We start from the raw sequence: 27,924 nt of genomic DNA, 5'->3' as shown, positions 1-27,924 counted from the left end.
ACCATTTCCTTCAATGCATAAATGTTCTGACTGAGACCTCCAACACTGTCAAAGCGAACCAAGTGATCAAGGTTTATTGGGTCTACATCAGCCAAACTAGCACCAACTTTTAACTGTTCACGCAAGATGCCGCTGGCTGGATCCTCGGGCCAATCCTCAGGGTACCCCATCAATTATAGATCAATGGCCCCCTGGTTTTATTATTAAAAACCTTTAGCATATCACAGGGACATGTCTAATGTTTTAATGGGTTGGGGCCTAACTACTGAACCCTGTGCCGATCAAGAGAATAAGTGGAGATACACACACATAAGCTTGCTGCTCTTCCCCACTCATCTACATCCAATGGTCCTATAGGCTGGGGTGCTTATTTTCCTGATTGTCGCAGGTCTCTCATGTGAGGACCCCCTCCCACACACACACAATTTTTATAAAAAAAACAAACCCTTTGACATGTCTCAGGGACTTTTAAGAAGCTTTGATTGCTTGGACCCCCACCGATCAGGAGAATGAGTGGGGAGTGACCTTTAAGGCTCTGCACCTTCTTCAAATTTACACATCTTGCAAGGTTCCTGCTTGCAACAGTGCAAGGTATTGCAGTATTGTCTCATCCAAGTGAACGCCATAGTACTTTGCACTGCAGATACAATAAGAGCATTTTCAAGTATGAACTAGATTGCAGCCCATGTAAGCAATGAACAGGTTGCAGTGCCACCCAAGTGCCATGTCCATTGATGGCTGGATCCTTAACCCACAGTAGCCTGTTGCTACCAGCTATGGGAAAATTCTTATTTAATGTCTTTTTAAAGTATTCCCAATATGATCTTTACTTTAAAGGAAACCAAAACAAAAAAAAAAAAACATTGCAGGCTGGAGGTGGGGAAAACATCATAAAGAGATTATACTTACCTGTCCCTGTGCCCCCGCACAGGGACAGGTAAGTATAACTTCTTTATTATGTTCCTCCTACCCCCTGCTCGCAAGGTATTTTTTGTCTTGGCTGGACTTCTCCTTTAACCTTTTGAGGACCAGGCCCAAAATGACCCAGTGGACCGCGCAAATTTTGATCTTTGTGCTTTTGTTTTTCCCTCCTCCCCTTCTAAGAGCTCCAGCACTTTCAGTTTTCTATCTACAAGGCAATGTAAGGGCTTGTTTGTTACAGGAATAGTTGTACTTTGTAATGGCGTCTTTCATTTTACCATAACATGTATGACGGAATCCCAAATACACTCACCGGCCACTTTATTAGGTACACCATGCTAGTAACGGTTTGGACCCCCTTTCGCCTTCAGAACTGCCTCAATTCTTCGTGACATAGATACAACAAGGTGCTGGAAGCATTCCTGAGATTTTGGTCCATATTGACATGATGGCATCACACAGTTGCCGCAGATTTGTCGGCTGCACATCCATGATGTGAATCTCCCGTTCCACCACATCCCAAAGATGCTCTATTGGATTGAGATCTGGTGACTGTGGAGGCCATTTGAGTACAGTGAACTCATTGTCATGTTCAAGAAACCAGTCTGAGATGATTCTAGCCTTATGACATGGCGCATTATCCTGCTGAAAGTAGCCATCAGATGTTGGGTACATTGTGGTCATAAAGGGATGGACATGGTCAGCAACAATACTCAGGTAGGCTGTGGCGTTGCAACGATGCTCAATTGGTACCAAGGGGCCCAAAGAGTGCCAAGAAAATATTCCCCACACCATGACACCACCACCACCAGCCTGAACCGTTGATACAAGGCAGGATGGATCCATGCTTTCATGTTGTTGACGCCAAATTCTGACCCTACCATCCGAATGTCGCAGCAGAAATTGAGACTCATCAGACCAGGCAATGTTTTTCCAATCTTCTACTGTCCAATTTCCATGAGCTTGTGCAAATTGTAGCCTCAGTTTCCTGTTCTTAGCTGAAAGGAGTGGCACCCAGTGTGGTCTTCTGCTGCTGTAGTCCATCTGCCTCAAAGTTGGATGTACTGTGCGTTCACAGATGCTCTTCTGCCTACCTTGGTTGTAACGGGTGGCTATTTGAGTCACTGTTGCCTTCTATCAGCTCGAACCAGTCTGCCCATTCTCCTCTGACCTCTGGCATCAACAAGGCATTTCCGCCCACAGAACTGCCGCTCACTGGATGTTTTTTCTTTTTTAGACCATTCTCTGTAAACCCTAGAGATGGTTGTGCGTGAAAATCCCAGTAGATCAGCAGTTTCTGAAATACTCAGACCAGCCCTTCTGGCACCAACAACCATGCCACGTTCAAAGGCACTCAAATCACCTTTCTTCCCCATACTGATGCTCAGTTTGAACTGCAGGAGATTGTCTTGACCATGTCTACATGCCTAAATGTACTGAGTTGCCGCCATGTGATTGGCTGATTAGAAATTAAGTGGTAACGTGCAGTTGGACAGGTGTATCTAATAAAGTGGCCGGTGAGTGTATATCGTATATCGTGAAATCGTAAAAAGAATGCAATATGGTAACGTTTGGGGGGTTCCTGTGTCTACGTAATGCACTATATGGTAAAAGCGACATGATACTATTACTCTATAGGTCAGTCCGAACACAACCATATGCAGGTTTACACAGATTCTCTAATGTTATATATATATATTTTTTTTATGAAATCCTTTTTTTTGGCAATTAATTATTAATAAAATGGGCCTATTGTGACGCTAACAGTTTTATTTTTCACCTATGGGGCTGTGTGGGGTGTCATTTTTTCTGCCATGATCTCTAGCTTTTATTAATACCATATTTGTGAAGATAGGACGTTTTGATCACTTTTTATCAATTTTTTTTATATATATAATGTTACATAAAATCGGTAATCCGCGGACCTTTTTCCCTCTTTTCGTCTACGCCGTTTACTGTTTGCAATGACGCTTGTTATATTTTAATAGATCAGACAATTACACACGCTACGGTATATTATATGTTTATTTATTTATATATATTTTATTTATATAATGGGAAAGGGGGGTGATTTAAATTTTTATTGGGGGAGGGGTTTTGGGGTTGTGTAATAGTGATTTTAACTTTTTTTTTTATACATTTTAAGTGTCTTTGGGGGACTTGTACATACATTACTTTGATTTTTACACTGATCATTGCTATACCATAGGCATAGCATTGATCAGTGTTATCGGTGCTCTGCTGATTGAGCCTGCCTGTGCAGGCTCATTGACCACAGCTCCGATCGGACCGCATGGAGGCAGGTGAGAGACCTCCGGCGGTCCGTTTTAACGATCGGGACCCCCGCAGTCACAGTGACAGGGACTCCCCCTGTCAGTTACACTTAAACGCCGCGTACCAGTACATTTGGAGGGCACCGCATAGTGACAGGAGGGACATGGGGGTTGTGTGTGACAGGAGGATAGATAGTGACAGGAGATAGGGATGTGTGTGACAGGAGGGCCGCCGCTCTCTGCTCCCACATACCGCCTCCCGGTCTGCACTGCATGCCTGCCGCATCCGCCCTCCCCCACCCCTAGGGAGCACGGCGCTCCCGGTGCTTCCTGTCCCTGGCCGGCCTGTCACTATGCTGTGCCCTCCAAATGTACTGGTTAAATACATTTATGGATTATTTTGGGGAGCAAGGAGACTCATTGACTTCTATATATAGTGCGCCCCCTGCTGGACACTCCATTGGAATTACACCCCCGATTCGTGATGTCACAGTATTTCAGAGAATCTGAAGTCTCCCTGATCTACTAAATTAAGGGAAATAGCCCTATATGTGCATTTCCCATACTTAATGTAGATTAGAAATTTGTCAAACTTTCCAGTAATAACATATTAAAATAACATATTGTAATAACATATTAAAAAATAGTTTTGGCCGGACTTCTCCTTTAACTAAAGTAGTTCTTATATGTTTATTTAACAGTGTCCGCCAATGGACACAACAATAACTTTTTAAGCAGCACATTTGGATTCTTCTCCGGTGCGTCACTGCTGCAGAATAGAAATAAACTAGTTAGAAAGTCTGTCAGTAGTAAAACAGCTGGCAAAACATGGCATAACCCATGCCAAATGATCCTGCAGCATCACGCTGCAGTGAGACACTGCATAACAAGGCACAGCCATTTTGTTAATAGTGCGGTTAACTTGCCATACGCTTTTAATCAGTAAGATCAGAATTTGGAATAAATAAGAAAAGACGACGGGAAAAAAAAGGGCTGCGACAGACGTTTCTTTCTATAAAACAAGGATACAGTAATCCATTGAACAGAACATTAATACCTTTGCCAAACAATAATTAGCATATGGCGGTCCACTGTGCCCCATTATCTTACTGGGAAGTGTGGAGTAGAGATGTGCGGCACATAAATGAGGAACACAAGGCCCCTCTGTTTGTGCAGTGTAGAAGATACATCTGTAGCAAAGGGCTTCATGCAACAAAAGAAGCCAAGAAACTCCTTTTTCTATGTCAGATTGTTCCTTTGTAAAGCAAATGAAAAAAGTTATTAAATGCAGCTCTCTAATATGTACTGTATGTCATGCATGTAAGCTTTGATTAGCAGTGACTCCTCCAAGCAAGAGATCAAGTCCACTGGAGTCCACTGGATAGAGATGATTGACAGTAGGGAAATGTATGCTGATGTGTTTGTCTCCCCGCTTATTTTCCTGATCGGTTGGGGTCCCAGCGAGATTCTCAAAAATCAAAACTTTTGTCATGTCCCAGTGACATGTTAAGAGGTTTTTCTGTTATATGGCAGGTATGTCTTAAAGCGAATGTACCACTAGGTACATGGCTTTGTGTTTTATACATTAATAGAATGGCACCGGCATAGGGATGCAGTGGCACAGTCGTTTTTTTTTTTTTAAACTGCTGCCCAGTTCCTGCACACGGCACCAGTCTATTCCCCAGCACCGCCCTGTCCCGGACTACTGTGGGCAGGCTGACCGGCCCCCAGTGTGACGAAACTCCCTCACCTCTGTTATGCGCCTCCATTTGAATCAGTGGAGCTGCGTCACAGATGGAAGGGGAGATCAGATTTGCCCCCAGTGCTCCAGGGCAGGCCGCTGATCGGAAATAGACCAGTGCCGTGCGCGGGAAAGGGTGGCCGTTAAAAAAAAAGGACCACCAGCATCCCCATGCTGGTCTATGAATGTAAAAAAACACAAAGCAGAGTACCTAGTGGTACATTCGCTTTAACTAACTGGATAGGGGAAAAGTTAGTTATTTACGAAATACCTCCCATCTGCGTTAGAAGTTTCCACTGGGAACTGTCCACCAAAGATGCCAACCAATGTAGTAATATTCCAGTCCCCATGATGGAAATCCAACAGACCCTAATAAATGGGTTAATAATCTTAATAACACAATATTCTGGAAGTTACATTTCATTGGCCGCTGTTCATGTGTATACTGAGGGGGTGAGGAGCAGGAGCCACAATGATAGGCCACTCCCTAGGTGTTAAGATAACAGGTTGAATATTAATCTGTGATTGAATTGTCAAAAATATGCCTTGGTAGATAATAAACAATCCTTTTTTTCAAATATAATCCTTCATAATTCATTTTTACTGGTTATCACTGACATAAAAACCCTTTGAAGAGGCACTGTCATGAAAAGATACATTTTTGACTCAGACCCTGACCGATAAAAACTTTTGACATGTCTCACTGAAATAGACAAAAGAACAAAAAAAAAAGCAAAAACAAAAAAACTTGTAACATGACACACACAACAAGTTTTTTTTTTTATCTGCAAAAGAAAAACCAGGATGGCACTATAGGATAAGAGGCAGAACTCAGAACTCCACAGTTCCCCTACCATGGTGCTCTCCCTCCACAGTCCAGCAGAAAAAGATAAGTCTCTCGAAACAATAATACTTGTAAAATGACTTGCAGTGTGAACTTCAGCCAACATTTATTGCATGTCAATTTCATATGCAAAGAAAAAAGTGTGACTAATCCATAATGGTCAACACTGCCCAAAGAACTCCAACAGTTGGAAACAGATAAAAAGTTTAAAATATTTATTAAAATATGCACAATTTACGTGTTTCAAGGATCAAGTCCTCTTCATCAGAATAGCAGTGCATGACATTTATTGCATATAAAAATTAAGTCATAGAACACAGGCCTGTGTCCGTGTCCTATGAACTTTTAGTTCTTTTAGTTCTTTTAGAACTTGAGTTCACACTGGTGAGTGCCGCAAGTCATTTTACATGTATCATTGTTTCGAAAGACTGTCTGTGCTGGACTTGTAGAACATCACGGTGTGGGAACTGTCCTGAGTGCCGTGTGTTATTCCACTCTGGTAGTGCCATCATGGTTTTTCTTTTGTTGCATTTGTACATTTTAAGTCTAAAGAAAAGCATCAATAGATATAATAAATGCATTTAAAGGGAGAATCATTTTTTGTTCTGAATTTCTACTTTTGAGTTTTCCCAGCAATCATCTCTCATTGGGGAACCAAGTGGTAAGTATTGCTCTGCAGAGCCCCCACAGTCTATATGAAGCATTAAAAAACTGCCTATAAAAAGGACTACTGGGAAGATTTATGAAACATGGTGTAAAGTGAAACTGACCCAGTTGCCCCTAGCAACCAATCAGATTCCACCTTTTATTTTCCAAAGAGTCTGTGAGGAAAGAAAGGTGTAATCTGATTGGTTGCTAGGGGCAACTGAGCCAGTTTCACTTTACACCATGTTTGATAAATCTACCCCTATGTCTGTAACGCATGGACATGCTGGATTCTCCAAAGCAAATAAAGGCCCTATTACACCAAACAATTATCGACCGTTACAGCCGATAATCGCCTTGTGTAATGCTGCGTTTACACAAAACGATAATTGGCTTGATCATACGATTAACGATGTCGGAGTAACGTTTTGTTTTTTTTAAACAATCAGCGTTCAGACGGTACGATATATCGTACGGAAAATTTGTTTTGCGATCATTTTGCGATCGCTTAAGCCTATCTCACATATTGGTTAAATCGGCGAACGACTGTTCGCACGGAACGATCTGCGAATTTTTTGCAAACGATCAACGACTATTTGAGAACATGTTGAAAGATCAAAAGGAACGATTTCTTGCTCGTCGCTTGATCGGTCGCTGCGTTTACACGTATGATTATCGTTCAAATTCGATCGTTATCGCGCAAATTTGCACGATAATCGTTACGTGTAAACGCAGCATAATAGAAGGCTATGATCAGCCGACAACAAGTCAGGCCTGCTCAGCCATTCAGCAGCAGAGGTGGGACAGCGCTACAGCCACATAACATCTCAACTCCCATCTCAGACCAAGGGGTTGCTGAATACCAGGGACCGGAGTAACGGGATGTGGACGGCAAGGCTGGAGCTGGAGAGGAAAGTGGATTTTATTGCTCTTACCCACACCCTGCTCGGTGATTGTGAAAAAAGGGATCTCGGTCGGAGTACCCCTTAGTTAGGGCAGTGATATGGTAGGGTAAATACGTGGGTATATTAACAGAGAAACCTGCATGCAGACTAGTCTAATAGAGGCCAGCTCATCCACATCCAAACCACAGCCAGTTCCACAAAATTGAAAATGAAAAAGTTGAAATTCCAATGGGGAGATCCATTGTGTGAATATAGTCTATAGGTTATATCCTGTCAACTTCTCAAAAATAACGTAAAAAAAAAACACTTTAATGGAAAATAAAGTTTAAGAGTCGACTGCAGGGGCTGAAGAAGGAATACCTAGACTATATACCCGCCATATTCTCAGGGTATTGAGAACAATCGGACATCAGCTAAATGATGCCCTTTTCCCAGCTGAGCTATAGGTAATATTTGATATAACTTTGTATGTAAGAAATGGAAGAATCAGAGACCACTTAGGCCGTTATCCAGCAGAATAAATGCACACAGTCCACAGCACAGTACTTTTCAGGGATTTTCAAATTTTTTGGAAAATGCAAACATGTCATTGAGCAACCCTGAGCACATAAAGCAAGGCGGCTCACGTCTGGTCTGTCAGCAGCACTCAGAGCCAAAAGACATTGTAGTGATATAAGTAATTCTGCTATTGACTCCACGGACTCTGTTATGATGAGATACGACGTGAGGACCATCAAAATTATTAGAAAGCACCCACAAAGGAAATTACAGCTGATAAAATTCATAATAAAATGGTAAGCCAGACATAAAAAGGAAAAAAAAAGCACACTGTTCAGTCTTCTCTCCAGAATGATGTTTAAGTGGATGCGTTGAATAATGTACTCACTGTGACAAACACTTTATTAAATAATCTAGTTTATATATTTGGTTATAGAAACACTGTGGCAATTTTTTTTTATCTTCAAGGTGCATATAGGTTACTATTAGAGGTGTACTCCGCGGGGGAGGGGGGGGGAGAGTTTCATATCAATTGGTGTCAGAAAGTAGGGATGGTCCGAACTTGCCAAGGTTCGGGTTCGTACGAACCCAGACTCTCGGCAATGATTCCCGCTGTCTTAAACCTCCGTGCAGAGGGTGGATACAGCGGGAGGACCGCCTGGAAAACCGGGATACAGCCACAGCCATAGGCTGTATCCCAGTTTTCCAGGCGGTCTTCCCGCTGTATCCAACCTCTGCACGGAGGTTTAAGACAGCGGGAATCACTGCCGAGAGTCCGGGTTCGTACCAACCCGAACCTCGGCAGGTTCGCCGGACCATCCCTATCAGAAAGCACCAGAGATTTGTTATTTACTTCTATTAAAAAATCTCTAGTCTTCCAGTACTTATCAGCTACTGCATGTCCTGCATATGTTTTTTTTTACCCAGTTTGAGACAGTGCTCTCTGCTGCCACCTCTGCCCATGTCAGTAACTGTTGAGAGCAGCAGCAAATTCCTATAGAAGACCTCTACTGCTCTGTACAGTTCCTAATATGGCCAGAGGTGGCAGCAAAGAGCACTGTAACATACTGGAAGGAATAGACCAGTTCCTGCTAGACATACAGCAGCTGATAAGTACTGGAAGACTGGATTTTTTTTTTTAAATCTCAGGCACTTTCTGGCACCAGTTGATTTGAAAGAAAGCATTTTTTTGCTGGAATACCTCTTTTTAAAGAATAATGTGGAAGTTCATGGGCATATTTCCTTTTAGCTGATGAACCATTTATGGGTTGTCTGCCATCTTGATTTTTCCCCCCTATGATATAGGAAATAATGATATAATGCAGTACTGTATATATTTCTCATGATGCCTCTGACTTTGCAGAGCCCCGTGCGATGAATTGGTGCATTAGCTTCTCGTCACAGGGACTGTGTACCCCCCACATAGTATAGCCCCTCCTTCGTCGCTCCCACATAGTATAGGTCCCTTTGTAGTCCCCTCATAGTATAGGCCCCTTTGTAGCCTCCACATAGTATAGGCCCACTGTGTAGCCCCCACATAGCATAGGCACCTTTACAGCCCCCCCCTTTGTAGCCCCCACATAAGATAGGCCCCTTTGTAGTCCCCGCATAGTATAAGCCCCCTGTGTAGCCCCCATTTAGTATAGTCCCCCCTATGCAGCCCCCACATAGCATAGGCCCTCCTCCCGTGCAGCCCCCACATAGTATAGGCCACATAAGAGGCTGAGATCCTGTCTACACTGTGGAGAAAGTCACTTATTAGTAGTCTGAATAGTGGTCACAAGACCTAATTTAAAGGGGTACTCCAGCTAATTTATTTTTGTTAGCGTACCCTTTTAAATAATGAAAGAGTTTAAAATCTATAGATGCAACTGAGCTGGGATGACACCAGTCACATTCCCAGGCTCCTGGTGGTGAGTTAACATTATACTGACATAAAATTATACCAGAGTCCCATGATGTAAACAATTCAACACAGACATTTGTAAATTTATTGCCATTGTGAATATTGAATTTAATAAAGAGTATGAGGCTCGCACACATTGCAATTCATTAGCAAGGAGAGGCCTTGAGTTCATTTATTATTCCTAATTTTTGAGGTCCTCTTCATCTATATCTTAAAGCCAATGTCTCACGCCAAATAAAAAAAGTTTTTAACGTTATTCTTTTTAGTTTTGACAAGGTATTGTGGGTAGTTTATACCCTGGTACATATGCAGAGCCGTAGCTTGTATTGTTATGATTACTTATTGATTTTGATGTGCATAGTCATTTGTTGATTTGAGGTCTGCAATGTGGCTGTCGACAGAAGTAATTGTGCTGACCACAACAATCACTCAGATCACATCTTCACCTTACCAGTCTGTTCTGGAGGAAGGAGAGCTGTGTGAGCTGCACCTATACTTATTATTAGAAGCCTCTGTATTTCTGTCCTGTGGTGTAAGAAGCCTCACGGTCTTCATTCTTAACCACTTTGAAGGGGATTAGACTTTTGTGGCAGGCAACTCCCAGGTAACTATCCTTATTGCAGTTACCCTTAGGGCCCTCTTACACAGAAAGATTATCTGACAGATTATCTGCCAAAGATTTGAAGCCAAAGCCAGGAATGGAATTGAAAAGAGGAGAAATCTCAGTCTTTCCCTTATGACCTGATCTCTGTTTATAGTCTGTTCCGGGTTTTGGCTTCAAATCTTTGGCAGATAATCTGTCAGATAATCTTTCTGTGTAAAAGGGCCCTTAGAAGCTCGGTACCAAATTATTTTTACATATATATATATATATCTATATATATCTATCTATATATATATATATATATATATATATATATATATATATATACACACAGAAGGTGATTTTTTTTTTTTTTTTTTTAGATATGGGACAGGTCAGGGCAGGCAGAATACACTCAATCAGCCAGGTCACAGGTCACAGGTCAGGGAAGGCAGAGAACAAAAGAATGGTGAAATAATTGGATCGATACAGTCAAAAAGGAAACAAAAGTACATCTTTGAAGTTCATTTAAGGCATAGGTCTCCAAACTGCAGCCCTCCAGCTGTTGCAAAATCACAATTCCCATCATGCCCGGACAGCTAAAACTTTGGATTTGGCTGTTCAGGCATGATGGGAAAAGTAGCATTGCAACAGCTGGAGGGCCGCAGTTTGGAGAACCATGTTTTAAGGGATAGAGATTGTGCAAAACAGAAAGCACAGAAATCAGATAGTGTGTGAAATGGGGAAGAGGCATAGTAAGTATGCTCTAAGTAAGTATTATTTAAAAAAGTAAGTAAAGATTAAAAAATATATATTAAACATTACTTTATAGGAACAAATATGCAATGATACAAGAAGTCCCTGGTGTAGAGCAAGCAACCACTGGAAAATCATTGTATTACTATATACAGTTATATGTTATAGTAATCAGGTTATCTCTGCCAGTCAGCCAGCCGAGAGGCATTTGTTGCTTTTCATAAGCCACAAATTGGGACATCAGGACTTAATGAAGTGGGTGCATACACAATGTTAATATCATTGTGGCATTGGTCCCCAGTTTATTCCACAAGGGGCTTAAGTCCACCTTATTCTATCAATGAGTGAATCCTCAGGGGCGGGGCCTATAATGATTGGTCACACCGCGATGATTAAATGAATTTGAGGGAGACAGCACTTTATAAAGTGAAAACGGTGGCCTTTATTCACACCTCAATGTTGCGACGTTTCGGCTATACACAGTAGCCTTTCTCAAGCATAAAACCAAGTGCCAATACACACACTTATATATGTGAACACTACAATCAATTTCAAAGCATCAGCTGTGATTCAAATAAGCAACAATAAAGCAATTCCAAAAACAATCATAAAGTACAAGTGCCTAGTGGAGTATATACAATAAAAGCATATAGATCATCATGTGTCCGTGTTCATTCGTATGCATAAACAAGTGTTATAGGGAGCGATCCTCACACCGATCGCTCTATAATCCCAATATTGAACATGTAAACAGTAAAGTAACAAGTGACAATCATGTGTATACTATATAAATCAAACAAAAGAGGGGGGAAGGATGTTATTACCTAACACACAAGGATGAATGGCGTCCCATAACTCCAGGTGAAAGCAGTAACATGGCGCAGAAACAATGACTACACTCATGCCACGTCACTGACCGGCTCCCGCGCATGCGCACAGGGGTCGGCTGTTCCCTGGCGGCCATCTTAAAAAAGGGCTGAAATGCCAGGAGTCCGGTTATGGTGAATAATATGTCAAAGTAATAAACTAATGATGCGAATCATCTAAGGTGGATTATAGAAAAGGGACATAAGCATTAAGAGGACCTATATGTCAGTTGGTAAAGATATAGATTCACAGCCCTGTCCACATCCACAGTGGATAATATCATGGGCTGGAGGTATGTGAGATTAACCCTTAGTATACACATCAAGTGTTGTAGACCGTTACCTGTCAATATTTTATTTACAACGTCACCTTCCCCGGTGGACTGCGCCACCCTTTATGACTATATGTCAAGACTCCATCCTCATGTCTATACATGGCAATCTACACAGAGTGTTAATCACCACATAGTCAACACAGCAGACCACCAATGAATCTCCGGTATACCAAGAGACTATCATTGGGGCTGACGTGGAGTCCAATTTAAGTCAATTATTGGGGCAAGGGACAAATCGCACTGTGTAGTGCTTACAGGGCAAGGGACAAATCGCACTATATAGTGCTTACAGGGACGCATAAGGGAAAATGGACCATATCTACCAGGGTTCGCATCCTCAATTTATACTAATCCACACAGATTCAGCCATCACCATCAGTTTACAGAAAAAATGAATAAGAAAAATATAATGCACAAAAAAAAAAAAACAATTACATTAATCAGCCTTTAATGATAATAACTCCATGTGCAAAAAAAGATGGCTTCAGAATTCATAGATGAGAATATTCAGAGATTGAGTAAAGGGAGCCAAATAATATTTCAAAGCTTGTGGTTGGTAGTGTTCCATCCAATCCCATAGATGAATTATCTAAAGAGAAAATTAACGAGAAGGTTACTGATCAAGATAAAAAATTATAGAAAAATACAACTCTGTGTAATGTTGGCACTAAGTAACCTCTCACTGCAGTAATATGAAAAACAAGATTACAGGTACGCACCAAGTCATGGCTGTATCCCAGATGGCACATTCAATGGTACAATATCAGATATTAAATTCTAGGTTCAAACCATGTGGGGCTAAGCTGTTCAATTTATGTATCCACATGAGTTCCCTCCGTTTCAGTTCTGCCACCCTATCCCCTCCTCTACGTCTTCTTGGGATCCTGTCAATGATGGCGAATCTCAGGTCCTCTACCCTGTGAGACATTTCAACAAAATGATGGGGGACAGGCAACTCCACTCTCTTGGTTCTAATTGTGGACCTATGTTTATTGATCCTTGACCTGCAGTTCACAGTCGTTTCACCTACATATAGCATTTTGCAGGGGCAGGTAAGTACATATACCACAAAGTCAGTAAGACATGTTAGGTAGCCGCGAATCTTATAGATCTGTCCTGTCAAGGGATGTTGGAAGGTAGGGCCTTTTAGCATTAGGGAGCAATTGCTGCACCACAAACAGGGGAAACAGCCATTTTTAGGGGGCCTAAGATGTCCCTGAACAGTGATGGGTAGGGGACCTAAATCTGCCCTAACTAGGGTGTCCTTCAGATTTTTCGGCCTCCTATATGCCATCCTAGGGGGTGTATTGAACTCCTCTATCTGTGGGAATGCCCTTCCAAGTAGAGCTGGGCGGTATACCGCAAAAATACCGATACCGTCACTGGCGTCGGTTAACCGACCTCAACTTAGCCAGGACGGTATCTGCGGTATTTTTGTACTTCCTGTCCCGTCAGAGCACACATGCGCGCCGCCCGGCATTAGCGCTGCACGTTATGTGCAGGGATGCCGGCATCAGAGCGGGAGGAGGAGGAGGAGGGGCAGCAGCAAAAGCTTACCTCCCCCCCCCCGCAAGTCCCGTCCAAGCGCTCGCTCTCCCCACCTCACATGTCCAAGGCCCCCACCCCACTGGTCCGGTCCCGTCCCGTCCGAGGCCTCACCACCTCTCCTCACGTGTGTGTGCCAACACGCTGGCATTTCAGAGCTGGAGCTGGAGGAGCAGCACTTGGCGGCAGCTGTCCTGTAGTTCCCTCATTAACAGTACAGGAGTCTAGCATAGGAGGAATGGATGTGCTGCAGCAAGCAGGATGTCACACACAGCAATGTCTCCTATAGCTTATCCTGCCTGCTGAAGCCCATTCACTCCTCCTCCTATGCTACACTCCTGTACTGTTAATGAGGGAACTACAGTCATACACCCCTGCCCCCCCCCTGTACAGTCATAGACCCCTGCCCCCCCTGTACAGTCATACACCCCTATCCCCCCCTGTACAGTCATACACCCCTATCCCCCCCTGTACAGTCATACACCCCTATCCCCCCTGTACAGTCATACACCCCTATCCCCCCCTGTACAGTCATACACCCCTATCCCCCCCTGTACAGTCATACACCCCTATCCCCCCTGTACAGTCATACACCCCTATCCCCCCCTGTACAGTCATACACCCCTGCCCCCCCTGTACAGTCATACACCCCTGTCTGCCCCCCCTGTACAGTCATACACCCCTGTCCACCCCCTCCCTTTATAGTCATACACCCCCCCTGTATAGTCATACACCCCTGTCTGCGCCCCCCTGTATAGTCATACACCCCTGTCTGCGCCCCACTGTATAGTCATACACCCTTGTCACCCCCCCGTATAGTCATACACCCCTGTTGGCCCCCCTGTATATAGTCATACACCCCTGTCGGCCCTCCCTGTATATAGTCATACACCCCTGTCGGCCCTCCCTGTACAGTCATACACCCCTGTCGGCCCCCCCTGTACAGTCATACACCCCTGTCGGCCCCCCCTGTACAGTCATACACCCCTGTCGGCCCCCCCTGTACAGTCATACACCCCTGTCGGCCCCCCCTGTACAGTCATACACCCCTGTCGGCCCCCCCTGTACAGTCATACACCCCTGTCGGCCCCCCCTGTACAGTCATACACCCCTGTCGGCCCCCCCTCTATAGTCATACATCCCCAAATAATGACAAATGGTAATGATAATAATAATGATAATAGACTAACCACGGGTTGCTGCTGAGTGAGTTCTTTTTTACTTTTTTGATATCGCCAGTTTGTCATGGCAAGTGGGTGTGGTTTGTAAAAAGGGGCGTGTCATAATTATCGTTCAGTTATCGTCACCGCGGCTACATGTGCGATAAACCGCGATATTGATTTTGGCCCATATCGCCCAGCCCTAAGTGGAACCTCTCTTCTTGAAGTTCTTGATGATGCGATAGATTGTTGAATGAGGTGCAATCTTTTTAGCTGCAATACTCTTCCCTGTTAGGCCATTTTTGTGCAGTGCAATGATGACTACACGTGTTTCTTTAGAGATAACCATGGTTAACAGAAGAGAAACAATGATGCCAAGCACCAGCCTCCTTTAAAGTGTCCAGTGGTGTCATTCTTACTTAATCATGACAGATTGATCTCCAGCCCTGTCCTCATCAACACCCACACCTGTGTTAATGGAGCAATCACTGAAACGATGTTAGCTGGTCCTTTTAAGGCAGGGCTGCAATGCTGAAATGTGTTTTGGGGGATAAAGTTAATTTTCTAGGCAAATATTGACTTGGCAAGTAATTGATGTTAAGCTGATTACTGTTTATAACATTCTGGAGTATATGCAAATTGCCATTTTAAAAACGTAAGCAGTAGACTTTGTAAAAATTTATATTTGTATCATTCTCAAAACTTTTGGCCATGACTGTATGCCATCTCTTTATAATTGGTAGGGGTCTGACCTCTTGAACCTGTGCCTATTGTGGAAGCCCATGTATTCTCAGGATGGTGTGGACCCCATAGGTCAGACCAGGGCTGGACTGGGACTGAAAATCAGCCCTGGCAGTTTAGAGCACACAGGCCCACTCGCCGCGCGGTGATAGGTTATGAGACAATGTTGTGAGTGCAGCACGGCTACATGTTGTATCATCACGGCCATGACTGGAATTACAGATAATAACACAGTAAATGGGGTCAGAAGGTTCTGTCTCTGTACTGTGTAGCGGTGCTGCAGTTACAGTTCGTCACCACTACACAGTGTACAGAGTTGACTGTTTTCGGCCCTGAACACTGTGCTGAGTTTAAAGGGGTACCGTGGCCCGGGCTATTTTTAAGCTATGGCCGGGGAGGGGGTGGTTATGGACAGCGGATGTCACTTACCTCCCCCATTACAGCGTCGGTGCCCGGATCGCGCCGCCCTGCGGCCGCTTCCTGGTGTGAGCTGCGGCATGAGACGTGGCATCTCAGCCATTCAGCGGCCATAGCGGAGTCTCATGCCGCAGCTCAGACCAGGAAGCAATCCGGGCACCGGCGCTGGAACCGGGGAGGTAAGTGACCTCCGCCGTCCATAACCACCCCCTCCACGGCCATAGCTTAAAAATACCCCAGGGCCAGAGTACCCCTTTTAACAATACTACCACATACTGACTAATACCACCACATACGGACTAATGTCGCTGCTGCTACTCAATAAAATCCACTTCAAATAGACCAATATCCCCTTATACAGTCACCATATAGAGGTGGACACAGCTCCACACAGCTCTGTACACCATATACATTACAGTGCATTTACATCAGGTGACTCACAGGGGACGTCTTCTCTGATCAGAGTTTTTCCCTTTTCATTTTCTTCTCCATCTGTCCTGGGTCATTATGAGAACTTCTCCGAGCCACGATCCACAGAATCTGCCAGACAAACATATTAGGCTGTCACCATCCTCCTCCTTTCTCTACAAACTGCACATCTGTACACCCTCATTTAGTGGGTAGGCTGACTCTATGTGACCCCCTTATAGTATATGCCCCCGCCCTCTATGTAGCTTCCTTATAGATGGTCCCGCTTTGTGTATCCCCTATGATATATGCCCCCATCTATGAAGCCACCTTATAGGTGGCTCCTTATTTAGTCTTCCATATAGATGGGCCCATGTGCATCTACATAAGAGCCCCCCCCTCCTCTGTGTAGTCCCCCTTATAGATGACCCCCTTATGTTGTCCCTCTTATGGATGGCTCCCCCTGTATTGCCCCCCCCCTGTATTGTTCCCCTTATAGATGGCCCACCGTGTTGTCCCCCTTATAGATGGCCACCCTGTGTTGTCGCCCTTATAGATGGCTTATGCTATGTTGTCGCCCTTATAGATGGCTCATCCTATATTGCCCCCTTATATATATCCCCCTCTCCCCCTATGTTGTTCCCCTCTCCCCTATGTTCCCCTCTCCCCCTATAGGCCCACTCTCGCCCTATATTGTCCCCTTATAGATGGCCCCCCTCTCCCCTCTGTGCAAAGCAGATTTAAAAAAAAAACACAACTCCCGTCCAGCCTCTCTCCACCTGCAGGCTCCGTCTGGCCCCCGAATGATGCACGGCTGCCTGGGGTGTCCCGTCCTATGCCCGAGCAGCACATCAGAGAACTCCTTGTGCGCCGGGCTGGGACTTCCGGCAGAGGGAGTGTCACTAACGCGTGCTCCCTGTTCCGGAAGTCACGGCTACAGGCGCACAGAGAGTTCACTGATGCGCGTGCTGCCTGGGGATAGGATGGGACACCCCAGGCAGCCGCACACAGTCTTTCTCCTGGCCCAGTGACTCCTTTTCCCTACATTAGGGGAAAGGAGTCGCCGGGTCAGGAGGAGCACAGGACCGGAGGCCCCCATGTACCACATTTTTATTTGTGACTTTTTTTTTTTTTTTGTTACATTTTATAGTTTGCACAGTTACGCATGCAATAATGCCAAATGTTTATTTATTTTTTACTTTTATGCTTTTTGAACAAAAGGAAAAGGCGGGGATTATTAGAACTTGTATTGTGATTTTTTATTTTTTACCTCTTAAAGACTGAGCCAATTTTTGTTTTTGCGTTTTTGTTTTTTCCTTGTGTTTAAAAGGCCCACATGAGCCCTTATTTTTTGTGTCACTAATTGTATTTGCAACGATAGGCTGAATTTTTGCATAAAGTATACTACGAAACCAGAAAAAAAATTATGTGTGGTGAAATTGAACAAAAAAACAATTTTTTTTTAATTTAGGGTATAAACCCACACACCGTATACGCAGCAGATATGCAACAAATACGCAGCAGATTTGTTGGTACAGATTTGATGCTGTGTTCAGTTATTTAGATCTAATCTGCTGCGAGTTTGCTGCGTATCGCAGCAGTAAATACGCTGCATATACGGTGTGTGGGTTTATACCCTTAGGGGTTTTTTGTTTGTACGCCATTCACCCTGGGGTAAAACTGACTTGTTGTGCATGTTCCTCAAGTCCTCAAGATTAAAACGATATGCAACATGTATAACTTTTCTTGTATCTGATGGCTTGTAAAAAATTCAAACCATTGTTAACAAATATATGTTCCTTAAAATTGCTCCATTCCCAGGCTTATAGCGCTTTTATCCTTGGGTATATGGGGCTGTGTGAGGTGTCATTTTTTGCGCCATGATGTTTACTTTCTATCGGTACCTTGATTGCGCATATACGACTTTTTGATCACTTTTATTAAATTTTTTCTGGATTTAATGCGACCAAAAATGAGCAATTTAGCACTTTGGGATTTTTTGGGCGCTGACGCAGTTTACCGTGCAAGATCAGGAATGTGATTAATTAATAGTTCGGGCGATTACGCATGCGGCGATAGCAAACATGTTCGTTTATTTACTTTAATTTAAAACCTGGGAAAAGGGGGGTGATTCAGACTTTTATTAGGGGAGAGGGCTTTTTACTAATAACACTTTTTTTTTTTTTTTTTTAACACTTATACTAGAAGCCCCCCCCCCCCCCTAGGGTTACGGTTATTCCCCCTAGGGGACTTCAAGTATATGCACACTGATCTCTCATTGAGATCTTTGCTGTATAGTTATACAGCAAAGATCAATGAGATCGGCACTCGGATGCTTTCGGCTGCTGCAGCCGAAAGCATCCGAGTGCCGAGCCGGGATCAGCGCCATTTTGGCGGAGACCCCGGCTGTCACCAGAAACGGAGATCGCTTCTCCGGGACAACGTCCCGGCGGAGCGATCTCCGCCAGTAGAAACCAGGGAAGCGCTGCTTTCGGCAATCTGATGCAGCTGTCATCTTTGACAGCTGCATCTGATTACTGTATTAGCGGGCACGGCGATCAGACCGTGCCCGCTAACACCCGCGGGCACGGGCTACAATCGGCACCCGGGACCGAGGCAGCGACCCCGCTCTGAACACCTCTTACGGGCGCATGACGTACGGGTACGTCATGCGTCCTTAAGAGGTTGAACACTTTTTTTTTTTTTTACAATTTTTAATTCCCCTGTACCTCCTTGTACACTACAACTCTCAGCATACCTCCTTGTGCACTACAACTCCCAGAATACCTCCTTGTGCACAAGGAAGTATGCTAAGAGTTGTAGTGCACAAGAAAATATGCTGGGAGTTGCAGTTGTGCAGTAGCAGCCTCCCGACACACTAAATAAAATAAAAAAAATATATGTGTGTGTGTGTGTATATATATATATATATATATATATATATATATATATATATATATATATTATAATATAATATAATATAATATATACATACATACACATATATATACATACATACACACACACACACACACACCCTATGGGGACCAAACTACAGAGAACCCTTTATTATAGAAACCTAGCAGCAGTGGTACGTACAGTATGGCGGCTATCTACCGTATAGAGTGGGCTACAGTGTAGGGGCATACTGTGTGGACAATAACACCTATCTCCAAAAAAAAAGCCCTAGCCTTTTTTTTACATAAAAAAAAAAACTATATAAGACCTGTGGAAGAAACAAAGTTTAAAAAAAGAAAACTTGGTATAAAAATATATATTTATTAATAATTGAATAAATTGCAAAAGTTTTGTGAGGATGAGTGGTCGGCTACTGATGGTCTGCTAAACTGGGGTCTTCTCTCTGGATGAGTCTTCATGAGAGTCTCAGCAGTTTGACACCTGTGTTATAGATGGTCTCCTCTCTGTTGGAGTCTTCAGCAGCCTCAGATCTAATACATGGTCTTTTCTCTGTTGGAGTCTTCAGGAGCCTCAGATATAATAGATGGTATCCTCTCTGTTGGAGTCTTCAGCAGCCTCAGATATTATAGATGGTCTCCTCTCGGGAGTCTTCAGGAGCCTCGGATATTATAGATGGTCTCCTCTCTGTTGGAGTCTTCAGCAGCCTCAGATATTATAGATGGTCTCCTCTCGGGAGTCTTCAGGAGCCTCGGATATTATAGATGGTCTCCTCTCTGTTGGAGTCTTCAGGAGCCTCAGATGTTATAGATGGTCTCCTCTCTGTTGGAGTCTTCAGGAGCCTCAGATAATATAGATGGTCTCCTCTCTGGAGTCTTCAGGAGCCTCGGATATTATAGATGGTCTCCTCTCTGTTGGAGTCTTCAGGAGCCTCAGATGTTATAGAGGTTATTGGGAAACTGCAAAGAAATAAGAGAAATAAATGAGTGAGAAAATGAACATTTTGTCTTTTCACAGTTGTAGAACAGTCAGAGATGAGAGGGTTGTCACTGTCAGGCTCTTACCTCTAGATGAGTCCCAATAGATGTTGTATGTAGGTAGATCCTCAATCTGCAGCCTTCAGTCCACCTCCATGTCCTCCACCGCCGGCAGGCGAGATGTGGAAATCTTCCTCCTCTTCTTCTTTGATACATCCACCATCTCCACATCATCGGGAAATTGGCGTCCGCCAACCTCCATGGGCTCGCAGATACTCTTGTATGCCCTCTTGAGCATGCGAGCCGGTCTTGCTGGTGGGGCAGGGTGGGATGGGGCGGGGCGGGGTGGTGGGGCAGGGTGGGATGGGGCGGGGCGGGGTGGTGGGGCAGGGTGGGATGGGGCGTGGTGGTGGGGCAGGGGTAGTGGGGCAGGGTTGGATGGGGCGGGGTGTGGTGGTGGGGCAGGGTAGGATGGGGCGGGGCGGGGTGGTGGGGCAGGGTTGGATGGGGCGGGGCGTGGTGGTGGGGCAGGGTTTGGTGGCTGGGCCACAGTCGAAATCTTTCTCTTCCTGATTGTCATCCTGAGAGACTCTCCAACACTCCAACTTCAACAAAAGTTAGCCTGGACTAACACTGCTGTCAGGGTGCAGCTTGGTTTTATTGCCACAATCAGGTTCTATTGTGACATCATCCTCATACGTGTCATGATGACATCACAAGCAGTGGGTGTGGCCAGAGCACTCAGAGATGAATACTATGAGGGAGATTTATCAGACATGGTGTAAGGTGAAACTGGCTCAGTTGCCCCTAGCAACCAATCAGATTCCACCTTTCATTTTCCATAGTCTGTGAGCAATGAAACCTGTAATCTGATTGGTTGCTAGGGGCAACTGAGCCAGTTTCACTTTACACCATGTTTGATAAATCTCGCCCTATATGTACCTGCACTGGACTTCTACATTATAAGATTACAGGATTTGTTCTCTGCTCCACTTTTAGTCCCATTAGTAAATAAAAGTAATAACCAGTGTTTTGTCTGCCTGGTAGTGCAGGACGGGGTCTATAGAGGGGCTTTATTTATGGTGATAATCAGGAATACACCCCCTCCCAGGCTGACATGATGCTTTATGGTAGATGCTGAGGGTTGTACAACCTGACGGCTCCATCATGAATGAGCTCCCAATATATCTGTTAGATGGCTCCTATGTTCTGGATGGTAGATGCCGCTGTTAGGCGTCTCACAACCTCCCCATCATAATTTATATGGAAGCTATAAAATAGTGTTATAGTGTAACTGTCATTTATAACCTATGGAGGGGGGGGCAGCTTTATGAGGACAGAAAGAGACTTTTTTGCCTCCCAAAACCAGTCAGTTTCCTATCACTTATACTATTTGCTTTCTGTACAGTTGTGTGACATGACAGTTACACCTGAACCCGTCATTACTCTGCTTCCTGCTCTGAGGCCACGTTCACACAGGGTATTTTTTCATTAAAGGGGTTATCCAGCGCTACAAAAACATGGCCACTTTCCCCCCCACTGTTGTCTCCATAATGGGTGGGCTTTTGAAACTCCGTTCTATTGAGATAAATGGAGCTTAACCCTTTAAGGACGTGGCCCATTTTCGTTTTTACGTTTTCGGTTTTTCCTCCTTGTGTTTAAATGGTCATAGCACTTGCATTTTTCCACCTAGAAACCCACATGAGCCCTTATTTTTTGCGTCACTAATTGTACTTTGCAATTACAGGCTGAATTTTTGCATAAAGTACACTGCGAAACCAGAAAAAAATTCAAAGTGTGGTGAAATTTAAAAAAAAACGCATTTCTTTTATTTGGGGGAAATGTGTTTTTACGCCATTCGCCCTGGGGTAAAACTGACTTGTTATGCATGTTCCTCAAGTTGTTACAATTAAAACGATATATAACATGTATAACTTATATTGTATCTGATGGCCTGTAAAAAATTCAAACCGTTGTTAACCAATATACGTTCCTTAAAATCGCTCCATTCCCAGGCTTATAGCGCTTTTATCCTTTGGTCTATGGGGCTGTGCGAGGTGTCATTTTTTGCGCCATGATGTGATCTTTCTATCGGTACCTTGATTGCCCATATACGTCTTTTTGATCGCTTTTTATTACATTTTTTCTGGATTTGATGCGACCAAAAATGCGCAATTTTGCACTTTGGGATTTTTTTGCTCTGACGCCGTTTATCGTACGAGATCAGGAATGTGATTAATTAATAGTTCGGGCGATTACGCACGCGGCGATACCAAACATGTTTATTTATTTATTTATTTGTTTACTTTTATTTAAAACCTGGGAAAAGGGGGGTGATTCTGGTAATCCAAGGCAGCTGTCAACTTTGACAGCTGCCTCCGATTAGCTAATTAGCGGGCACGGCGATCAGACCGTGCCCGCTAATAGCAGCGGTCCCGGGCTACTCGCGGCACCCGGGATCGCGGCACTTCAAAGCGGGGCCGCCGCGCGGCCCCGCTTTGAAGTGCAAGTGCGGACATATGACGTACCGGTACGTCATATGTCCTTAAGAGGTTAATTGCAAACCGCACCTGAACTGGAGACAACAGTTGGGGGAAAAGTGGCCATGTTTTTGTAGTTCTGGATAACCCCCTTTTAAACAACGTCCGTTTTTGCAGTTTGCAGACACAGCAGTAGTTTATTGCCACTGCGGCATTACATTAGATTGCATAGAATCACAGCCATAGTGTATACACTGGGAACTGGGTGCCGGTTAAAAAAAGGTCCACGGCATCTGCATTCCCTCGCTGGTCTGTTGATATAAAAGGGGATGTTCACCCAAAATATTTTTTTTTATTTCAAATCAACTGGTGCCAGAGATAATAAGAGGTAATTTACTTCTATTAAAAAAAAGTCAAGTCCTCCAGTACTTACCAGCTGCTGTATGTCCTGCAGGAAGTGTTGTATTCTTTCTAGTCTTGGGGGCAGGAGAGTATTTGCTGCTGCTCTGGACAGTTCCTGTCATGGACAGAGGTGGCAGCAGAGAGCGCTTATATACCTTTATGATCTACAACTTGGTTACTGGTTAGCTGTGGTTATTTAGTCTTAACATGTCTGGTATGCCTCTAAAGTTACACGGATCTGCCGATTCAGCAGATCATTGCTCCATGTAATAAAGACAATGATTGGCTGGTCATGCCTTCCGATGCTGCCCTAAAATCATCAGCTGCCGGATGCGCATCGCTACATGCAATAGTGATGCGCGATCAACGGCTGATGAGTCTGTAAAGAAAATAATAAACTCTGTATGTTACCTCTCCACACTCCTCTGTGTTCTCTTCGCTTCTCCATGCTTCCCCGCAGCCGCCGGTACAAGTTCAGAGCCGGTCTCTGAAGTGATAGGCTGCTGGCCGGAACAGTACCGCCGCAGCCGGTGATTGGCTGAGCAGCCTGAGGCTTCAGAGACCGGCTCTGAACTTGTACCGGTGGCTGGTGAGAAGCCAGTAAGATACCAGGGAGCATGAGAGGTAATGTATACAGTTTATTATTTACTATATACAGCAAGGGCTGCACGGACATTGCTAACTATACAGGGCTGGGCGGTATACCGCAAAAATACAGATACCGTCACTGGCGTCGGTTAACCGACCTCAACCTAGCCAGGACGGTATCTGCGGTAATTTTTTATTTTTTTATTTTTATCTCCCAGAGAGCTCCTGCACACAAACTCGCGGCCCGGCGTGATCGCTGCACGTTATGTGCAGGGACGCGGAAATCTGAGCGGGAGGTGGAGGAGCAGCAGGGCCCAGGTGAGAATGCCCGAGTGCACAGCCCTCTGCCCGCACCCATCCAGTCCGAGCGCCCGCCCGGCGTCCCTGCACACACAGAACATTAATGTGCAGCGCTCGCTGGCTGGGGGAGAAGGGCATTTGGACGGGACTGGTACCGGTCCCCCAACCCCCCCGACCGGCGAGCGAGCGCTGCACACGTTGTCCTGTGTGTGCAGGGAAGAGACCATGTCAGAGCTGAAGGTGGAGGAGCAGCACATGGGGGCGGCTGTCCTGTAGTTCCCTCAGTAACAGTACAGGACTGTAACATAGGAGGAATAATGGGCCTCAGCAGGCAGGAGAAGTTATTGCTGTGTGTGGTCTCCTGCCTGCTGGAGCCCATTATTCCTCCTATATTACAGTCCTGTACTGTTACTGAGGGAACTACAGGTCCCATACCCATAGACCCCTGCCCGCCCCCCTGTATACTGTATACCCATAGACCCCTGCCTGCCCCCCTGTATACTGTATACCCATAGACCCCTGCCTGCCCCCCTGTGTACCCATAGACCCCTGCCCGCCCCCTGTGTACCCATAGACCCCTGCCCGCCCCCCTGTGTACCCATAGACCCCTGCCCACCCCCACTGTGTACCCATAGACCCCTGCCCGCCCCCACTGTGTACCCATACACCGCTGCCCACCCCCACTGTGTACCCATACACCGCTGCCCGCCCCCTCATATAGTAGAGGAGAGAGAGATAGGAGATAGATATCTTCACAGCGTGTCAGTGCAGCGCCATCTGCAGCCCCCTATAATGTGCCACTCATAATGTCCCCATAACAGTGCCTTTGTACTGTCACCTATACATATATACTGTACGTCCCTGTACTGTCACCTGTATATACTATATACCCATCATATATACTCTGGGTACCTATAGTACATAGCTATATACCTGTATATACACGTCCTGTATTGTGCACATAGCTGTATGCTGTATACCTGTATATACACGTCCTGTAGTGGGCACATTGCTGTATGCTATATACCTGTATATACACGTCCTGTAGAGTGCACATAGCTGTATGCTGTATACCTGTATATACACGTCCTGTAGTGTGCACATAGCTGTATGCTGTATACCTGTATATACACGTCCTGTAGTGTGCACACAGCTGTATGCTGTATACCTGTATATACACGTCCTGTAGTGTGCACATAACTGTATGCTGTATACCTGTATATACATGTCCTGTAGTGTGCACATAGCTGTATGCTGTATACCTGTATATACACGTCCTGTAGTGTGCACATAGCTGTATGCTGTATACCTGTATATACACGTCCTGTAGTGTGCACACAGCTGTATGCTGTATACCTGTATATACACGTCCTGTAGTGTGCACATAACTGTATGCTGTATACCTGTATATACATGTCCTGTAGTGTGCACATAGCTGTATGCTGTATACCTGTATATACACGTTCTGTAGTGTGCACATAGCTGTATGCTGTATACCTGTATATACACGTCCTGTAGTGTGCACATAGCTGTATGCTGTATACCTGTATATACACGTCCTGTAGTGTGCACATAACTGTATGCTGTATACCTGTATATACATGTCCTGTAGTGTGCACATAGCTGTATGCTGTATACCTGTATATACACGTCCTGTAGTGTGCACATAGCTGTATACCTGTATATACACGTCCTGTAGTGTGCACATAGCTGTATGCTGTATACCTGTATATACACGTCCTGTAGTGTGCACATAGCTGTATGCTGTATACCTGTATATACACGTCCTGTAGTGTGCACACAGTTTGGGTTGCTGCTCATTGAGTTACTGCACTTTTTTTTTAACTTTATTGAAACAAACTATCCCCAGTTTGGCACGGCCAAGTGGGTGTGGCTTGTAAAAGGGTGTGGCTTACAAAGGGGGCGTGTCATAGTTATCGTCCAATTATCGTTACCGCAGCTACATATGCGATAAACCGCAATATTGATTTAGGCCAATATCGCCCAGCCCTACTTCCAAGTATACCCCATTCTTTCTGAAGTATACGTGAGACATGTCTGCTGGCATGGGAATATGTGTTGACAACTGTCATACGTGGATTAGTCCTTGTCTCCCGTAGGTTTGTAATTGGTCTGGGGGATAAGGCTTTCTCTCTCTGTTGAGCGATTAACATAGGGGGATACTTCCTTGCCCTAAATTTTTCACACATAGTGTCCAGTCTTTCCGGGAGTCTCGTCTGGTCTTGTACAATCCTGGTCACTCTCAACACCGCGATGATTAGACAATAAAGAGCTAAATTACAATCGAAAAGCACAATTTCCAAAAAAAATTACAGTAATTCCTCTTTTCATCATAGGATACAGTATTTGTGCTACACCCTGAGGTCACAATGAGCTTAGATTCTTGTGTTCTAGTTCCAAGAAAAATGCCATACATGTCATGTGTAATTCACAGTTGTGCACAAATACATACAAGGATATCCAGTAATGTACACATAATTTCTGTACATTTGAGGTGTATACATTGATAATGTCGCACATACACAGTATATATTTATTGTAGTGATGGACATGGGCCATAACTTTAGGTAGCCTTACAGCATGGTGTTTCTGTCTTCGTATTTAACATACCAATTCTACTTCCTGATCACATTTTTTTCTAAACAGTTTGGAGGGGTTATAAATTATTCAGGGAACCATAGAGGGCATTTGGATCAATTTTCTTACCGCCTGCCTAAATGAGTCTCTAAAGCTCTTGACTTCCCATTGAAGTATTTTTCTTACATAACTACTTGTAAAGTTGGTTGTCTCGCGAGTTGTAAAAGTCATGGCTCGATGTAATTTAATGATAAGATAATAACAATCGCGCTCCCGTACGCATTTACATTTATACGTTTTCATAATTTCGAATATATAATCCTAAATCTCTATTCAAAACGATATACATGAAAATATTCCACATATCATATCCATAGTTTACATAATCTATAGCAGAGGGGCAACAATTAAAGTGTACCTGTCAGGAACTTACCGTCCGATTCACCCCTGAACAATGCGGGAGGCAGGGTCTTCTTGCTATGGGAACCTTCCCGTCTCTAGCATTGGGGGGGGGGGGGGGGGGAGGGGTTTGGATCCATCTTTTCCCAGCACCTGGGGAGGAGCGGCATGAGCGGAGTGGACTTTAAAAAGTCTTGCTTTTGATTTTGTCTTTCACATATTCTCCAGGTTTTGACTGATGACTATTCTTCCTGATGGGCCTGCACATTGCAGTGTAGAGACCATCGCCCAGTTAGGGTCTGCTATCTAGGGCAGTACACCCAGGTATGTAGAGTGGGGTGGGTATACTTACAGCTCACTGCTCCCCTACAGACGTGGCAGTACTGTACTTGTCACAGTGCGAACTTTGAAACTTCAGCTTGCAAACACAGTGGCCATAGGAACGTTCTAGCTTTAACCCTTAGAGGACACAGCCAGTTTTCATTTTTGTGCTTTAGTTTTTTCCTCCTGGTGTATATAAGGCCATAGCACTTGCATTTTTCCACCTACAGACCCAGATGAGCCCTTATTGTTTGCACCACTAATTGTACTTTGCAATGGCAGACATCATTTTTGCCTAAAATATTATTTGAAAACAGAAAAAAAATAATGTGTGGTGAAATTGAAAAAAAAAAAAAAAACAATTTTTATTTATTTGGGGGGGTTGTTTTTTTTCCCCGT

General features: G+C 44.4%; 1 protein-coding gene and 1 long non-coding RNA gene across 2 annotated transcripts in view; one reads left to right on the top strand and one right to left on the bottom strand.

The window, feature by feature from the left end:
• Window positions 1–27,924, top strand: part of LOC138789335 (IQ motif and SEC7 domain-containing protein 2-like) — a 254,429-nt gene that overhangs the window by 137,387 nt on the left and 89,118 nt on the right. The gene's annotated exons all lie outside the window — the stretch shown is intronic.
• LOC138788811 (uncharacterized) lies at window positions 19,804–21,026 on the bottom strand. The gene is made up of 2 exons (XR_011362654.1): window positions 20,525–21,026; window positions 19,804–20,419 (listed from the first exon to the last, which is right to left on the bottom strand). It is a non-coding gene; the product is annotated as an uncharacterized lncRNA (long non-coding RNA).

Source organism: Dendropsophus ebraccatus, chromosome 4, assembly GCF_027789765.1.
Source record: "Dendropsophus ebraccatus isolate aDenEbr1 chromosome 4, aDenEbr1.pat, whole genome shotgun sequence".
Taxonomy (NCBI): domain Eukaryota; kingdom Metazoa; phylum Chordata; class Amphibia; order Anura; family Hylidae; genus Dendropsophus; species Dendropsophus ebraccatus.
The sequence above is the reverse complement of the archived record's forward strand: the minus strand, read 5'-3'. Positions and strand labels throughout refer to the sequence as shown.